General features: G+C 38.3%; 1 protein-coding gene across 1 annotated transcript in view; it reads right to left on the bottom strand.

The window, feature by feature from the left end:
* Positions 1-19,352, bottom strand: part of SEMA3A (semaphorin 3A) — a 305,059-nt gene that overhangs the window by 85,476 nt on the left and 200,231 nt on the right. The window lies entirely within an intron of this gene.

Raw genomic sequence — 19,352 nt, 5'->3', positions numbered from 1 at the left:
AAGTGGGGCAATTTGCCCCAGGCCCCGGGCCCCACAAGGGCCCCACGAGCAGTTCCGGGTTTACGGCGGCACTTCGGCGGTGGCCCTTCACTCGCTCCAGGTCTTCGGCAGCAGGTCCTTCAGTGCAGTGGAAGCCTCAGAGCGAGTGAAGGACCCGCCGCTGAAGTGCTGCCGAAGCCTCGGAGCGCTGCCTGCTGAGTACAAGCGCCGCAAAAGGTGGGGAAAAAAAATAAAAAGCCGCGATCGGCAGCACTTAGGCTGCTCTACCGCCACCGCTTCATTCTTTGGCTGCATTCGGCAGCGGGTCCTTCACTCTGAGAGGGACCCGCTGCTGAATTGCCGCTGAAGACCCGGCTCTGCCCTAGGCCCCCTGAATCCTGTGGGCGGCCCTGGCCATGGACTATAGTTACAGATGCAGTTTGCTATAACCCTCTTTTTCCCCTTCCTCGCCCACTGGATTATAGTTGGGGTCCCATTGTGCTAGGTGCTGTACAGATGCATACAAAGAAACAGTCCTGTATTTTAGGCCTAGCACAATATTAGTAGTTTAAAGCAACTAAGGCACATGATATTTTTCTTCCAATATCTTAACAACCTGCCTCCATATTTTCTCTCATCTTCCTTTTCTCATTCCCTTCATTCACACCTTATCATTTACCTAGTCACCTCCTGTAAGGACTCTATGCCTTCTTTTATGCTATCTCCCTATGCCTGAGGATCCTCTCTGATCTGCATCTCTTCTCCTTCAACCTCTCCTTTTTTGTTTAGTCTTCAAACTATGATCTTCATTCCACCACTCTAACTCTATTTCCTGACTTTGCTCCCTCAAATAATTAATTGTAGCATATTAACTTACAAAAAATGAAAACTTGATTTGAACTTTAGCTGCATGCCCCAAATCTAGTTCTTGCATAATAAATTAAAGGAATAAGCAGATGACATTATTTGTGCTGGACAATAGTAATAGAAAATGGCACTAATGCTATAAGCCATTTTTAATAAAAATGTTATTATCAATATATATTTCCTTGGGATTCTTTCATTAATTCAGATAATTGCTCAACCTGTACCCCAATGGATACTTGATAATGTTACAAGTTACTGTCATGACTGTTTTAATATCATCCCCAGGTAATCCAGTGTGCCATTATGAGACAAATAAGAAACAGATGTGGAGAATTATTCGATAGATGAAGGCCCTGATTTTAGACTCCATTGTAGCAGTTTGATGACACTGTGATTCCATTAACAGTGGTTTATGACTGGCATAGCGGAGTGGAAAATCTGGCCAACAGAATATACGGATGATATACTCATATCTCTTGTGATATAGTCATATCATTCAAAGCTCTTGGGTTTTGGGGAATAACCCCTTTGAAATAAAAGGAAAAATAGAGAAATCCCACAGTGTTTCAATATTTGAGTTTAAATACTATGTAAATATGTTAATTAAGTTCCCAAATCTATCAGCAAGAAATAATAATAATAAATGTATAATTGTTAGGTGACCCATAAATATATCATTGTTAGTCTGAAGGCCTCTGGAAGCATAACCTAGTACAAGTAGGGCAACTTGCCCAAATACATTTAAGTGCAGAAGTCAGGTAAAACCTCACCCCCTTTGAATACAAACAAGCAGTAAACAGAGCAAATTATTAAGAAGATCTTGCACACACCCAGAAATAAGAGCAAGAAGCAATAAAGAAGGAATCTGATCGGAAACAAGCATTTGGTTATGTGTTTCTCTACTTTGTGGCATTTAGGTCCAAATTCTGCTCTCAGGGGAGCTCATCAGTAGGAGATTGGGATCTCCACGCATTAATCTGAGGGCAGCATTTAGTCCTTAAAGTTTCTATAAAAATGTGCACTTGATCATTTTCAAGAGTGCTGGACATAGATCCAAAATGGAAACTCAGTTCAAATAATAAATAAAGGCAAGAAGCTTTTAGCGAGACAGTATGCAAACTATTTGTCCTTGGAAAAGTGCTTGAACATATAATTTGGAAACCTCCTGGGCTTTATAATTTGAATGCAAAGCATCACATCTTAGTGAATCAGCAAACCCCCTATCCATAAATAGCAAGAAGTACATAGTGGGCTCACAAACTGCTCACTGTTTCAAAATTGTTTGAAGTCTATTATATAATCAGAGATTGGCATTCGTGAAAAAGCAAGCTGGTAGCAAGATGAAATAAAAATCAGATAGATTTCAAAGAAAGGTTATTGTAACAAAATGACCTATGAACCTGATTCTCATTTACATTAAGGCCGCTCCCTCGGCTATGCCCGGCCAGAGCAAAGAAACCTAAAAATGGAGGGAAATGTAATGAATCCCCACTTTAAGACCCCTTCATATCCTTAGTGTAAATGAAATTCTGGCCCCAATATACTGAACATACAATAGTTTCATTTATTCGCTATGTGAATTATAAAATTCTTTAGGTTTGGTTTCCTATAGATGCTCCCAAGTAATTCAAGTCAACCCTAATGTAAAAGAGGGAAGAAGGATAATCCTGGAGGTAAAGCCTGAGAGACAGAAGGTGCAAACCTTAGTTGTATTATATTTTCCCGTTGACTTAAGCTGAATCAGGATTGGGCCCTGGGCTTCTTTTCCTGGTTTTGCCACAGATTTTGAGTATGTCACTTAGGCCAAACTTTTCTAAAGTGGGTTCATACAGCTAGATACTTAGGGTCACATTTTCAAAGGTATTTAGGTCTCTAACAATGCAGGTAAGAGCTTAGTAACTCCCGTTAACTTAAACAGGCATTAGGTGCCTAAACTGCTTAGGTACTTTTGAAAATCCCACTAGACACCTACCTGCATCTTTAAGTGGCTAAATAGCTTTGAAAATCTGGTTCTTAGGCTTTGGTAGAATTTGGGCAACTAACTCCATTAGGCTCCTTTGAAAATCCCACTCATAATTCAGGCCCCAATTTTTAGGCCCTGTTGATTTAAATGGGAACTGTGATTGCTCAGGACCTCTAAAAATCAGGCCACCTTTACTTAGGGCTGAACTTTAGAGACCCAATTTTAAAAGTTTGACTTTAATTTCTCAGTGGCTCAGATTCACCTGGTTAGCCTCAAAACACTCATCTAGTACCCAGGGTTGTTTTGCGTCTGAATGATTTAATAGTTATAAGGGATTTAAGATCTGCAGAAGAGCGTTGCTTATATATACAAATGCAAATGATGATTAAATACATGCAATTCAAATGGGCTGTTCACAAATAGTTGCCTTTACTTATTTGCTATTCATTATTTCTGATGTGTGATTGGTCATCTAAGTCACACAGTATGTTTCTCTTCCCTGATTGGATGAAAAAGCTGTTAAAACAGTTTGTCAATGTCAATTACCAAATACTCTTGTTCACACATACATATCTTTGTTTGCATAGTAATATTGGTGTTCTTAGGAAGAACAGACACTCCCCAAATCTCTGTGCAACATAAGTGAATAAAGCGGGACACAAGCATGATCAAACTGAACAATTGTTTGAAATAAGAATAAATGTTTGTGAACATTTGTTTTTGCAATATTTGACAAGCTTTAGTTGGCAGATTGGTTTGAGTGTCTTTCTGAGAATGGTTGTAGGGTCAGTACGCAAACCTCACTCGCTCTACCTGTTCTATAACTCTGCCTAAATCCTGACTGTATTAAATACAAGAAGAAGAATTTGTTTTAAATAAATGAAATGACTATAGAAACCCCAAATAATTTCATTATACTATTTTCTCTGTACAAGATGACCTAGCAAAAGTAGTGTAATCAGAAAAAATGCACGACATGAATGTCATGTTAACCTTGATTGATTAGTAAAGACACCAAAAAATCCCATCTCAGTGGCATACCAGACATTAGATACCATCAAGAATATTGAACAATTCTCAGGGACACTGAGAATTAGAATCCCTTTGTATGGCAACATTCTGGGGTGTCAAGTGTAATATATCACCTACATCACTGTCTGGCTCTAACAGGATGACCTCTGGAAACATAAGTGCTATACAATGATTGTCTGTTCTAGCTGAGCTATTAAGTAGACAGCATATGTAAGCAATAAGAAACACACTCCTAAAACCGATACATACAATTGAACTATACAATTTAAAAGTCTCAGTTCTTTGAGTGATTCCCTCCCCAGTCTCCTTATTTTCCATAATAAATGTAGAACAGGAATAATGGATTCCAATTGTTTTAGCAGATTCTACTACTATGTTAAATAAATTATGGGGCCATACTTTATTAGACGATTGTGCTAGCTTTCTATGGTTATTTTTAGCAATCAAAACCACTGCTTTCCCCCTTTGTCTTCTGGATTTCCTGTATGTTATTAGACTGTGGTGAGGTCAGGCATCAGAGGAAATAACAGCAGTGTTAACTCCTAGACCCAGTGTTTTATGAATTACTGAACATCAGTGATGTCATAGTAATAAATCTTGCCCCGTCTCAGTCTTGTCCCATTGTAAATAAATGAAATTAGAAAAGGTGTTGTTATATGCAAGAGGCTTTCTGATGAGAAAGAAAATGGTAGCTCTGGGGGAATGTTTGTAAAATTGGCTTCTATAATCAGGGTTCAGTTTAGCAAGAGTAAGATTCAGCAGTTGTTCTGGGGAATTTTCACGTCTGATTTGGGTGTTGAATGTATCCTCGACACATGTGTACACACATACACAAATGGTGATCAAGCATTTGTATAGCAATATGTAGACAGGGATTAAGTGGAGTTGGCATAAGGCCAAGCTTTTCAAATGTAGTTGGTGATTTTGCATGTCTCAGCTTGAGATCCCTTGAAGGGCACTGATTTTCAGAAAGTTCTTAGCACCCTCTGAAATCACCCCCTTCTACAGCGTGCCTAACTGAACACTTTAAAACTGAGGCACCCAAAATCATTAGCCATATGTCTCCATTATGTTTAGCCTGTCTACTTCATTCCTATTTTTAAATTACATGGTATAAAGAAGAAAATTCTGAACTACCAACAAAAGGGAGGCCCAATTAAATCAACTGCTTGACTGCTTTCCTGAATCAGGGTCTAAGTGGGTGATAAAATGATCAACAAAGGTCCAGAAGACACATTGTAAAGAATTCCCCTCAAAGTGTTCCAGGGTAGGGCTCTGTGGAGGTGCAGAAGAGGCCACTGATTTCACAATACCACAACTCTAATGAGCAGGAAATCCCAGTAGGGATTGTGATATCTGTTCCATCCCATGAGTCTGATGCACCACCCCTGTGAGCGGGTGGGATTTGAATCCTTGTGGACTATCTTTGTTTTGGGGATGAATTCCATCCACCACAACCCCTGCTTAGTTTACTCAGACTTTGTGTGGGGAGGTTGAAATTCACGTTTGCAGTTCACTTTAATATAACTGCACTGTGTGTAGAGTTGTGAGGCTTTCCACTGACTTCAACATCTGTTAGACTGGGCCCTGAAACATGATTCCTGGATTTTAATCCCAGGTCTACCACTCACTTCCTGTGTGACCTTGGGCAAGTCTCTTAACCACTTTGTGTCTCAGTGTCATCATCTGCAAAACGGGGATAATAGTATTTACTTCACTCAAACAGCCATTCAGAGAGTCAACTGTTTGAAAGGGCTGGAATGCAAGATAACGTGGAAGATTATCACAATTTTAACTCTGACTATTTTGCAATGATAGTTTATCTTCAGTCTTCATTCCCTACAGTGACTTGTCATATGAAACCACACAGTCAGACCATGGTCTAGTTTTACCTTTCTTTATAATGGAAGAATTAGGTCCCCAACACATTAAAAACTGATATTGCAAAGGGGAAAAATACCTTTGAAATGATTAATTCTATTGTGTGCATGGAGACATAAGTAATGGTAGACATAATTATAACCTCTCTCTGTCACAAGTTACAATTACCCTTCACAGCAGTATTTTTAAGAACAATGCAGTTTTCTAGTACAGGTTGGATTTTTTTGTGATAACAAATATGAAGAATGTTTGTTTTTTCTCTCACTGAAACCAAAATGTTAAGGACACAGAAACAGATGTATTTTAGCGTACTTGATTCAATGTTATTTAAAAAGAAAGTTCACATTAAAAGACAACTTTTCTGTTCAGGATCTCACCTGGATTTCCATTATTCTTGACTCCCCCATACAGAAAAGGTCATTGAGGCTGGAAAAACTATGTAATGCACTTTCTCTACATATCTATATAAACACACACACACACACACACACACACATGTAAAGCAATCCACAGCATCAGTGGCTCATATCAGTACCAAACCAGATTGTTCCCTTTGCTGATATGTAAAGATGCCATATTTTAGAAGTGGAAACACTCCCAATCATTTCATGAGCTTTAGATCAGGGCCCTACGAGCCCTTGTTTCAGCTAGGTAAAGCATAATAGTGACATCCAATTATTTTATTAAAAAGTTCTTCAACACAGAGATTGTTTTCTATTAAAGTCTATGGGTTTCTAGAGTAATTCTTGAACTGTATAGAACTCATGGCTTCATTGCCCCATACCTAACTTTACCCATTGTGGGGTAGCCAAGGTCACTAGTTAGGCAATAGAGGATCAATCCTTGTGCTCAGGAGAGCACAAGGACTTCAGTCATGGCTGGCTGCTGTGCCAAGTGCCACATCATCAAAAGTGGGATAAGATCCTTGTGTCCTTCCTCCCCTTGCATAGCTACCCAGGTGCCAGGCACAGTCTGGCTCTACATTGGAGCCTGATCTCAAAGCCCATTGAAGTCAACGGAAAGATTTCCATCAAGTCCAGGGGGGTATGGATGAATCTCTTACCTAGCCATTTGCCATGTTTACATATTAAGACAAGGTCTCTGCAACATCTGAAAATTACCCTTCTAAATGGCTATAAATTAAAACAGTTATTCTTCCTCACCACCAATTTATGAGGCTTTAACTTATTGGCACGTCACTCCCAAAACCTGCATCCATGACATAATGCTTCTGCTTTTTGTCATGATTACATCTAATGGTAATGAACACAGGAAAAAAGAACAGCATCTGTGTTATTCTGCACTGTATATGTTTTTAAAATCTTACATTGAAACATAAGCTTAATTTGAATGTCTGCAGAGACCACAAGACTCTCATAGTTATAATTGTTTAGCCCTGGTTTGCTGTTGACCCCTGAAATATATATTTACACTTAAAATATGTGTGTGTGTGTGTATGTATGTGTATACACACATAGAGAAGAGTATATATATATATATATACACATACACACACGCACACACACAGAGCACTACAAATGAACAGTTCTAGGACTTCAAATACTAAGCACCTAAGCCACAAATCCTTCTTATAATACGTTGTCCATGAACAATAGTAGATTTAGACAAGAAGCCAAGGGAGTTGCATAAATGTAACTGAAGGAAGAATTTGGTCTTCTGTGCATGCAAATAGCATGTGTATCTGAACAGTCCACTTGCTGTTTGCATAGGTCCACCTGAAATGCCATATAAAAGTCAGAGGATCATTCCAAAGTCCTTCTTCTCTTAGTTTTACAAATACCTTATTTGTTAAGTATAAACTTACTGTTGGGTACAGTGACTAGTTTGATCCTAATCATCAGGGAACAAATTGTGCCATTTTATTTATTTATTCAAGTCTGTCTGGAACATCTGTGAGGTTATCCTGCTGAGTATTCTGTCACCTCGGATGTAAACATGTCAACAGGATGATGTGACTGTCCTGTAATAGGAACCTTCTGCACTCTGCTGTTATCCTTTCTTTACACTGAAACTTTGCTAACTTACAATTTGGAGATGAATAAGAAATCAATAAAGAGTAAGACACAAATTTTTGGGAACACATTGTCTATAAATGTCTTTGTCAATGAGAAAGACCCTTCTAGTGAAGGGAAGAACTTACTAAGAAGTGCTGGAACTCACATGTAATCAGGAGGTTAAAAGGGAGGCAAGGTTAGCTGGCCCTTACTGCATATTCAGAGGTCCAGGAGATGTACAGTGTGGGAATGAAACACCTTTTCCCCTTTCTTTGTTTTTACTTGCAGATGTCAAAATTAACATTTACAACTGAAGTTTGAAAAATAAAACCCCAGCAGTCTTTCTGGCTCTAGCTGTGTTTGTATTAGCAGGGTTTGACATTTGTGCTTGCATCATTGGCTAAACATCTGCTCCAAAGCCCATAGAAGTCAATGGGAGTTTTTCCATTGGCTTCTATGTCCTATGAATGAGGCCTGGAAAGATTGGAAGCATTGTTGTACTCACATGCAGGAGGCAGTGAGACCTATCGGTCAAAGAACATCTGGTTTGCTGACCATTTGAACTCTCCTTGTAGCCTAGGTTAATTAACTCATCAGCCCTCTCCACGATACTTGACTTCACCTGTACTGGGGGATCCGGTGTCTTTACTCTGAGGTTCTGGACGTTGGTCTTCTTATATGAGACATTCAACCCCATAGTGTGGGTGGTATCTTGGAGACCTTAGAGGTCACAGCTGAAATTCTCTGACTTCTCCACAAGCCAGGCAACAGCATTGGCTTAGTCTTGGTTAGTGAACACTTCTTGACAACCATGATTCTAATGTGTAGAGCAGCATCTCCTAAAATCCATTCAATAGCTTGACAGAATATTGGCAAGAAAGCATCACTGCTGCACACTTGAGGTTGTCGAAACACAGCAAAAGCTGCAAACCAGTGCACACTCTCACACTGGTACTGAATAGATCTTGCTGCTTCCTGCATGAAGTCGCAAAAACTTATGAAAAAACGTGTAAAAAAAAAGTATGGACACAAAAATGTCTTTGCACTAAAACAAAGTTCAAGATCTATCAAACCTGTGTACACCTGTATTGCTACAGGAGTCAGAAACTTGGACCTTTTTTCAAGAAGATTTGGAGCAACTAGAGACATTCCATATACACTGTCAGCACCAAATCATGAGCATAAAGTGGTTTGACTATATGCAAAGTGTCATAATTTTGCAGAGATCTGGCCTTCCTTCAATCACTCATTATATTCAAAAGTGGCATTGCAAACTCATTGACTATGTCACCAAGATATGCAAAAACAGCTCAGCACACTGTGTTCTCAAACTCTCCAGTGATGTGCAAAGGGGTGCAAACCCTCTTCCTACCTGGCTCTGCCTATGGCACCACCTTATACATCTGTGGATTTACAGGATTCAGTCAAATGTGGGAACTTCACTACGCAATGGCTGGAGTTACGCCATCAACCATGATCCCTCTGGTTGGTGCAGCGGTCCTCACTAGACTATGTTTGATGATGATGATTTTACTCAAAATGGATTGGATTCTACTTTCACTGACATAATTTAAAAATAAAAATTAAAAAAATATTTTTTTAAATTAAAAAAAATATTTTACCTGCTGTTGTTACCGATTACTGAACTTCAGATTACTGAAATAGGCAACAGTAAAAAAAATCTTTCTCTTTACTTTTTCACTGTGGGCATTTGACAACACTTTGTACGTAGCTGGCTTCATTTTTTTCTCCATTGTAGAAAGTTAGAGGCAATCCTGCAAGCACGTTACTCCAATACCCTATATGGGAAATGTTATCTTCATTTTTAGATCAGGGAACTGAGACTACGTGACTTGCCCTATGTCACAGAAGAAGTGTGAGGCAGAGCTATGGTGTTATGCCGTATATCCCGAGTCCTAGTTTTGTGGCTTAACCACAACACCGTGCTTCCTTCTCAAATCTCACTTAAGTAAATGACAACTCAATCCAATGGACACCTCTGAAAAGGTACCTGGTACCTGCAGGGCTAAACCTCATTTGCAGGGATTACCTTGAGACACGGAATATAAACCAGGCTCCATGCCCATTCAGCTTTTGTGGGTTTTTTTTCTGAGACTGCCAGCAAATATGCCAATTGTGTCCACAGAATACTGAATACCCATCAGGTGATAATATTCAGTTGCTATTGACCTGGGTTGAATTTGAACCAATAACACACATAGCAAAAATCTTCCTAGACAATTTCTTGGCACACAAAGTGCCAATGTTATTGTGTTTAAAAAAAAAAAAGCAGAAGTCACAGAAAGTCATTTATACGACTCAGAATGAAGATGGTTTATCTGATTGCATCATGTGACACGTGAAGGTATATTTTCAAGTTATTGTCACAGGCATTTGTGACTCAGATTAATTTAGTGGAGATCAACATACTGCACTACACTGATTTTTTTCTCCTCAGTGTCCAATATTTATTCAAATAATCTAATCTCCTTAAATGTATGGAGGAAGTGGAGGAGGGGAGGGAAGAACAGCTAAAACATAAATATCTCTTTCCCATAATTGTTCTTTGATTGTGTTTCAAGGTTTAAGGATCCACCCAGCTTTTGTGTTCTGATAGTTGACACGAGGCCACTGGGTGAAGCAGAACAGAAGGTAGAAGTTGAAATGAGAGATAAATCAAACAAAACCATTAATGACTGCTGGATAAGAAAAGGAAACAAACATGCAGCAAGTCCATCCCCTTTAATTAGCTCTTCCTCACCTACTTGATACATCACAGTATTCTTCTATCCTCTGATTTGTCATGCAGATACACAGCTGTATTTTAAACATTTTTGACTCTCTACTTCAATTGCCTTACTTGACACCATATGCCATATATTTTCCTTTCTTTAATGAAATGGCTCTGAATCAAACAATTTGACCTTATTTCCTTATGGTCTGGATTTTCTGTCTCGTGTTATTGTTTGACAAATGACACCAGCTGAGAATCTGCCTCCATACAGAATCATTTCTATGGGAATTTTGGAATTGCAACTCTGGACCAGACCAGTGTTCCCTGTAGAGCAAAAAGAACAGGAGTACTTGTGGCACCTTAGAGACTAACAAATTTATTTCAGCATAAGCTTTCGTGGGCTACATGCATCATTGGATGCATAGAATGGAAAATATAGTAAGGAAATATATAAACACATACAGAGAACATGAAAAGGTGGGAGTCTTTGACAGCGAGTAACACCACACGTTACAGAGGGAAGTGAATGAATCCCTGTAGCTGACAATTATGGAATAACTGTCCTAAATGTCATAAAATCTTTAGCTCTTAGTAATTGGTTTATACCCTGATGCGTATAGTGATTATATCCCTTATGTAGTTTTATCCTAAAACATATAGCTGTGGATGTTCTCATCCTTATAAATGCCTCATCGTTTTTGAACCTTTAAGCTGTTGGCCTCAATTTGCTGTGATTTAATGTTTGCTGTTCTCAGTCCAGTTTTCCAACCAAAATAATATAAACCACTGTATATTCTTCTGACTCACTGGGCCAAAAATGCAGAGATAATGTAAATGGAAGTGCAAGTTGCATATTGGTAAACTAGGGAGTATAACTACAGTACAGAGGTGGACAAAGGTTGAATTAGTAACAAGAAAAGCAACCAACAAGGGAACCCTGCTTTACCTTACATCTTCTTTCATCCTGCTTTAGCTAGACAATGGTTACACCAGAAAGCTTACAGCTGTGCAGCTGCACTGATGCTGGTGTGCCACTGTAAGCTCTTTAATGTTGCCGCTCTAAGCAAAGAGGAGAGAGCTCTCCTGTTGACTTAACTACTCTAGCCCTCGCCAGCGGGGATAGCTAGGTCAGCAGGAGAAATCCTCATGCCGACATAGTGCAGTCAGCATAAATTATGTCGCTCAGCGGGGTGTGGCTCGTTCACACCCTTGAGTAACCTGAGCTGTACAGACATAAGCAGTCGTGTAGCCATCACTTTACACAATCTTTACACAATCTGGCTCCTGCCATCTCAGCATTGTATTTACACCAATTTACAGTCATTTACATCCACTTTCCAAGCTATAACTTACAGTATCTCTTATATCCCGTATGCATTTGGTCCATTGTATTACAAAACAATATTTGAGGAGGAACTTTATCAAATGTTTTCTGAACATCTGCATATATATGTGCTATGTTACATTTGAGTCTGTGGATGAAAATCCATGTGTGTATGAGAGTATGTTTCTAAGTATGCGTTTTTCTGAAGATTGATGTAGATTGCAGGCTACCATTGACTTTAGTGGGGATAAGAATTTGTCTTTAATTGCTTCACAATGAAGTTGAGATAACTGGTCTATAATTAGGACTTCTGATTTAGGTTTTAACTGATAAACATTAACAAAACACCGCCTATTTAAAAAAAATAAGAGAAAAAAAAAAGAAATTGATGTTTGTCCAATAAACAGCAGAAAAAACACCAGAAATGATTGCTTGTATCTAAGGGCTTTCTACACAGATCAGTAATGTGAACTATGGGAGTGTGACTCCTAATGCATACTAATATTTTGCACATTGTTAGTTTAGGTAGTCCTGCTGGTGTACACTAAAGGTACAGTAAATTCCTGCTGGAGCATTTTAATGTAGTGCTGTTTGAAACAGTACTATGTTAAAGCACACTAGGGAATATTACAAGGAGATTACTCATAATATACAATTCTCATTACAGTATATACAAAAAGAAACAACCCCTTTTTTTGGACATCTACACAAAACTCAAAAAATACTAAAAATAAACCCTGAAAATTAAACGAATAACCCTCCGCCCCCGAACCAGAAGCCCTATGTCCAATTTCATTCTACAGTCTGAGGCCTCTTTTTGGATAAATGTAACACATTCCAATCCTCGAGAGCTTGACTTAATATTAAGGAATTTCTGAAAATATTGTTTCTGACTTCTTGCCTCATTCATTTCCTTTCAAACATGTAGTTATATGTAGGCTCTATCTGAGCTGGACACATGCACATTCCTATTTTCCCTTCAGAGGGACAAACTTCTCATGGGCATTTTTGTTGTTATCGACACCATACTATCACCTCTACTCCTTGACTACTTTATTATGAAATATGATCACAGCTTTGGCATTCTCCACTCTCTGTCTCCTCACTATGACCCTGATTTAGCAAGGTGCTCAGCTTTATGCTTCAAGGTTTAATCTCTATTACCTAGTTATCTAGTATATCTAGCTGCCTAGAGATCAGCATGGGAGCTAAGGTGGAAACTGATTATCCCACATTTGTTTACTGTGGAGTTTTATGGCTTACACTGGAGCATCTACCTAGTGGTGGAGATGAGCAGGACCTCAGGTCTGACCAGTATAGTGATTCCTACATTCTTTTAACCATACAAGTAGTCCCACTGGGATTAATTTATATGCTTCAAGGCAGTTCCATGCTTAAGTGCCTTGCTGAATCAGAGCCTAAGGTCTCTTTCCAGCAAAGAACGTAAGTATATGCTTAGCTTGCAGCCTATGACTATTACCATTGACTTCAAAGTTAAACATGTGCTTCAGTGCTCTGCCAGATTGGCACCTACGGGCCTGATCCTGCACCCAATGAGCTTTGTCATTGACTTCAATAGATTCAGGATTAGGCCTTAGATAAAGACAGACAATTTTTAACACAAACAAATGTGCCATTTAAATTTTCTTTCTCCTGTCTTCCATTGTAATTTCAATTTTCTTCATGAACAACATTTTACCTTCGCTTACTACCAGGTATTTGAACATTTCCTCGTAACAGAAATAGCTCTGAAATTCAGCATTCAGACTCCCCTCCCCCAACTAGATTGTTCAGTTATTTATGCTTATTTTTATAGCTCCTCTGATATTTTTTTCTTATCAGATTGCTGATACTTTTAAAAGCTTTCTGCTCATGGTAGAGATTAACCTTTACATCTCACCTTTATAGCCCTCCTTGACATAACATTGCTGTTTAGAGTTAAGCAGAATGAATTTTGGTTACAGTTTCTTCCACTCTTCCTTTCTATTATCTACTTTGGATTCCAAGCCAAAATTTTCAAGCTTTGAGGTAAAATCCTCAAAAGTGCCCAACACTTATAAGTTTAAATCCCATTTTCAAAGAGACGTAAGCCCACTAAGGCCATGTTTACACTACCATTTATATCTGCAAAACTTATGTTGCTCGGAGTGTGAAAAAACATCCCCCCTCAAGTGACATACATTTTGCCAGCCTAAGTGGCAGTGTGCACAGCTGTAAGGTCTCTCATGTAGACATAACCTGACTTTCAATGATCACCAGCTTGCAAATGACAAATAGAAAAGAACTATTTTCCATATTGCTCTCCTGTAAATTCTTTTGAAAGGCTAAATAAAATTCTCAGTCTAAAGGCTTGTCTACACAATTGCACCAGTTTACTAAAAAGTGGGAATTGAAACTAATTTAGTTGAACCTGTGTGGACATTCTAGGTTTGGTTTAAGAGTGAATTATTTCAGGTCAACTTAAGGCAATTGGAAACAAACTTAAGCTAACTCAAAATAAGCCACTCTAAAACCAAACTAGTGTCCAAACAGGCGTTTGCACCCACTTTAATTAGTCACCTGCAACAAGTTTGTTTGCAGACAAGTAGAGCTGGATGAATAACCAATGTTTTGGTTTGGTGGCTGAACTGAAATTTTTTTAAATCATTTCTGATTAAAAATATATTTTTTTAATTTCTCAGCAAAGTAAATGAGTTGGAAAAAATTAATTTGGGGTCAGTTGACATTTTTCATTTCCAGTGGGGTTTTTTAAAATAAAATCGAGGGAAATTCTGAAACAAAATTTTTTGCTCAAACAAAGTCAAAACTCTTTGTTTCAGAAATACCAGCCTAAACTGTTTCAACATCTCTGATTTTTTTTTTACTGAAATCATTCGCTAAAATTAACCCAAATAGGTTCAGTTGCCCCAAATCTGCATTTTTCAGCACAAAACAATTTGCACAACTCTATTGACAATGCCTAAGCCCTGAATATCTTCCATACTCAAAACTCCCACTAACGTGTCAAGAGTTTCTTCTTTCACTCCCTTTCCTGGGTAAGGTTACACAAAGTCAGATTTTGTTTTTTTCTATTTGACTTTTCCATTCAATACTTTCAGAGAAAAAATTGATCTTGTACAGGATATCTGAATCAATTAATATTATTATACTAACTCTGCTTACTTGTTGTACCTTTGCAGCACCTTTGCAGTTCCACATTAATGCAGCACTCAGTTCATCCGCCTGCATGCAATGAATGCAGTATTAATTTCAAAGCTCTTTGGGTAAGATCCTACACTCATTAGTTAGAAAAATTCCAGCTGGCTTCAAGGGAATTTATCCTCATTAAGGAGTCCAGGATTAGGCCCTCAGTGGGGAAACAACAGCTTGCTGGACTTTGTCTACATAAGTAGAAAACCATGGCCTGAAGTAATAAAAACCAAGTCACAGAGTCTTATAACACAAGAAGATGGACCTTAGAAGTCTAAGGTATATGGTAAAGTACATTTTGCAATATAAAATCACACTCAGACACAAATATTGGAAGAACTTAAAGACCTAGACCAGATATAATTAGACTGAAATATTTTCTGCCTCCACGGCTATACTTAGCACAACACTTGACTGAGCACTGATGCTTAGCTAAATGAAAATCAAAACTTGGAACAAGTCAAGGGGAAAAAACATGACTGCAGGGGCACTTATTTATTACACTTAACACATGGTTTGTATTGTAGGTACAATCATATTCTTTATGAAACCTGTTGCAAGCTTGTAAATAAATATTAGCTACAGAGCATAATTTCTGTTTAAACACACAGTAAAATACTTGCAGGTTTCAGTGTCGGTCCCATGCTTCAAACACCATGTTAAGGTATTAGTATAAAAAGAAATAATTAGCGATATATTGCTTTGAAATTTTTTTTTTATCAATGCCATTTCATTAAGATGCAACATTTATTGGCCTTGTTTTAAACAAACCTCAAACTGAAGCAAACATTTCACACTTCCAATCAAAAGAACCTAGTGAGAGGGAAAGTCTACCAGATCACTGCAAGATTCATCTCATATGATTCCCTTCCAATTCTCTGCTCAAAATGGCTTCTAGTTCTGACATCATGCTGGGGCAGCTGTGTAGATTTTTTCATTGTCTCCAAAAAAGGAGCTGAGACCTCACGAACTGTCGTGTTACTGTGTTACTGTGGAGAGTGACTCCCTCCCTTCAGAGACCTGGTGCCATTGTTTCTCCTATGTCTATGTCATATATCCTTATCTCCAAGCCAGTTTGCAGGTGCAAGAAGTTGAATTCATTTTAGAGTGACTGCTTCCCTAGCTCCATCAGTCTATACCCTGATCCACTCATGCCCAATCTGTGGAGCCTCAACCCTCTTGCATCTCTAAAGAAGCTCATCTTTGCACCTCCAAAGAGCTATGGCTCCATCCCATCTATGTCAGACCACCCCATATCCTGCATTTTGCATTTTGTGCAGCTAATCCATTCCCAGTTACGCTGTGGGCAAGGCTTTCTGTGGTGTGGAGGAAGGGGAAGGTTTTCTGTTTCAGTTTATCAAAGGCCATGATCCAGCAAAAGCATTTAAGTAGGAACGTAACTTTTAAATATATGAATGGTCCTATCGACTGAATCAAGGCCTATGTCAGGATGGCAATGCTGATCTGAACTTTAGACATTATGATTATTTAGTAAAGAATCCAGATTTTAAAAATTATCATTTTAAAAAAATACAAAAAGAAGTGAAATATACGGGGGATGTTTATGCTGTTGGTTTCTCTAATGCTCATATAACATGCCGTAAAGTAAGAAGACAATGTGTGAAATCAGTTCTCAAGCCAGCATAGAAACGGTGAGGAAAAATCTATTTGTCTCATGGCTTTAATGCTTTGCTTTGCCAGAAGTGCCATGCATGTTATCTTCCCATTTAAAGGGCTCAAGGGGAATATTTATGCTTGGATCAACTGTTTGCTCTACCTTCCCTGCTGTGGTTTATATTAAGTGCAGAAGAAGGCATCAAGGTACTAAACCCTGTGAGAATCCTCCAGATGAGTCAGATAGAGCTACTAGCAAAATCCTTGTCATTCATTACCAATCTTAACTCCATGTGGCATATAGGTGTGAAAAAGGATTGAATTAATGTTGACTTATTTCAGACTAACTGTGTTATTTGAGCTGTGCACTAGAATAGCACATGGATCTGAACCATGATATTTCTCCTGCTCTGCTCTCTTAAGCTCTTTTGTCATGGTTCTCTTACAACCTACAGTATAAATGTTATTTCACATATGAAAGTAATAAGGAGTATATCCTAGGCTTTCTGCCACCTGCTTATCTACTGTATTTATATGCCAGCTATTCTGTGCAGAAAATAGTTTACTACAGCCTTGGTATTTAATTTTCTTAATTAATTACACTGTGAAGGCACGTTTCAAGCCACATTATTGAAGGATTCCTCCAAGGTAACCATTTAACAGCTAAGTAACCTTTAATTACTTTACCAAAATGATACATATCTAAGACACATATTGTATTATTGTACTCTGAGATTATCTGAGCACTTTAATCTAAAGGTAGTTATTAGAACTTGCATGATGCATTCATTACGGGGCACATTTAATTAATGGAGTGTGTTGGGTTCTTGTCTGATTATGCACTTGCAAGGAGTTAGTCAATATCTCTCCCTAAATCAGTTCATGCTGTGACTTAAAGGAATCCATAGCTTTCACATGTAATTCTGTATTTATTAACTAAAATGTATGCAATTACATAAAGATGAGGTATGTGACAGCACTCCTACTATTTGAAAGGTATAAACCCCAAGAAGGTGAAAAAATGTTTAGGGTTGAACAATGGGTATAACTACACTTAATGGCATGTTATTTTAAAAAAATTAAAATTAAAGCTGGAAACACTTACTAGACTTGATTTAGATCAGTATAGGTGAAAGGACAACCATGCCTTTTAGAACAAAGTACTAGAAGATGTCCATAGACTAGGGGCAAGTCTTCACTACCTGCCGGATCGGCAGGTAGAAATCGATCTATCGGGGATTGATTTATTGCGTCTCGTCTAGACGTGGATAAATCGATCCCCGAACACGCTCCACATCGACTCCAGAACTCTAGCTCGCGAGAGGCGGAAGTGGAGTCGACGGTGGAGCGGCAGCGGTCGACTCGCCACCATCCTCATGGCCAGGTAAGTCGACCTAAGATATGGCCAACTTTAGCTACGCTATTCACGTAACTGAAGTTGCGTATCTTAGGTCGACCCCCCCACACACAGTGTACACCAGGGCTAGGATAAACCAAATGATTCAGTAAATCATTTCTAACTCTTATCTATATGAGTTCATGACATACTTGCTCATACTGTGTGATTTTTCTCACCTCTTCTTAAGTAAATTAGCCAGCAACAACTGGATCCTTCTCCAGTAATTCTTTCTCATTCTTTGCTCTAGACCTCCAAAAGTAAAACAAACAAATAAACAAAAAACACCAATAAGCCTTTCCCCAGAAATAAATATATCAACTCCACATGTGAACAGTGCCATAGCACATAATACAGAAGCTGTGATAGTCCGAATAAAAACAGATATGAACTTCTCTTTCTTTCCATTTCCAAGCAATGGTGGAAAGTTGTTCACTTTTTCCAATATAGAACTTTTGGAATAATTGGAATGGCAAGGTACTTGATAGTCCACAAAGTCAGGTGAGAGGGTGACTGGGAAAGGCATAATCTGTTTCTTTGTGCCTATGGGGTGAGGGAAAAGTTATCCCTTAACCAGACTTGTTTCAAATGTAGTGTTACAAAGAAAAAAGCAACTCAGAAGCAGGATGATAACAATTATGTAAGATAAGAATGTAGAACGGAGAGAATGAGTGAAAATTGTGCCATTGATTTCATTGGGGGCCAGGATTTCAGCTATAGATATTAAGGTCTGAAGGTAACATTCTGATTATCTGACTCCTGTAGAACATAGGCCATATAATTTTACCCAGTAATTCCTTCATCAGACCCATAACTTCTTACTGGGTTAGAGCATATTTTTAGAATATACTTAAAACAGATAGAGATAGATGGACAGATGTGTAATACAGGATCTATGGGACTAAAACAAACAAAGAGGACTTAGAAGTTCTGGTCCTCTTCAACACCAAAGTTGACTTCCCTTATCTCTTTAGCAATACATTAATGAACTCCTCATAGTAAACCAATATATAAAGTCAGTTATATTGGAGATAATTATTTCTGATTTCTGATTGTAAAGCCAATTGCATGCTCTTCATTTATTTTTAGATAATTTTGTGCTCCACCATAAAAAATAAACAAACCCCCAAAAATAAAAGAAACCCAACCCAAATCAAACTAAACAAAAAAATAACAATAACCCACAATGTCTGCCACTTCTGCGCTCCACCCTTTAAATTGGATTACTTTGCTGCTGATGGGCATTGCAGCAGTGATCAAACATGTAGTATTACCTTGGCTCTTATGTTCACAGAAAAGTATTGTTTAAAGAAGGATGATGGAATTTAGCTTCCTGTCAGACTCCCTTATTCTTGAAA

The sequence above is a fragment of the Mauremys reevesii genome, linkage group 1 (assembly GCF_016161935.1).
Source record: "Mauremys reevesii isolate NIE-2019 linkage group 1, ASM1616193v1, whole genome shotgun sequence".
In the NCBI taxonomy this organism is placed as follows: Eukaryota; Metazoa; Chordata; order Testudines; family Geoemydidae; genus Mauremys; species Mauremys reevesii.
The sequence above is the reverse complement of the archived record's forward strand: the minus strand, read 5'-3'. Positions and strand labels throughout refer to the sequence as shown.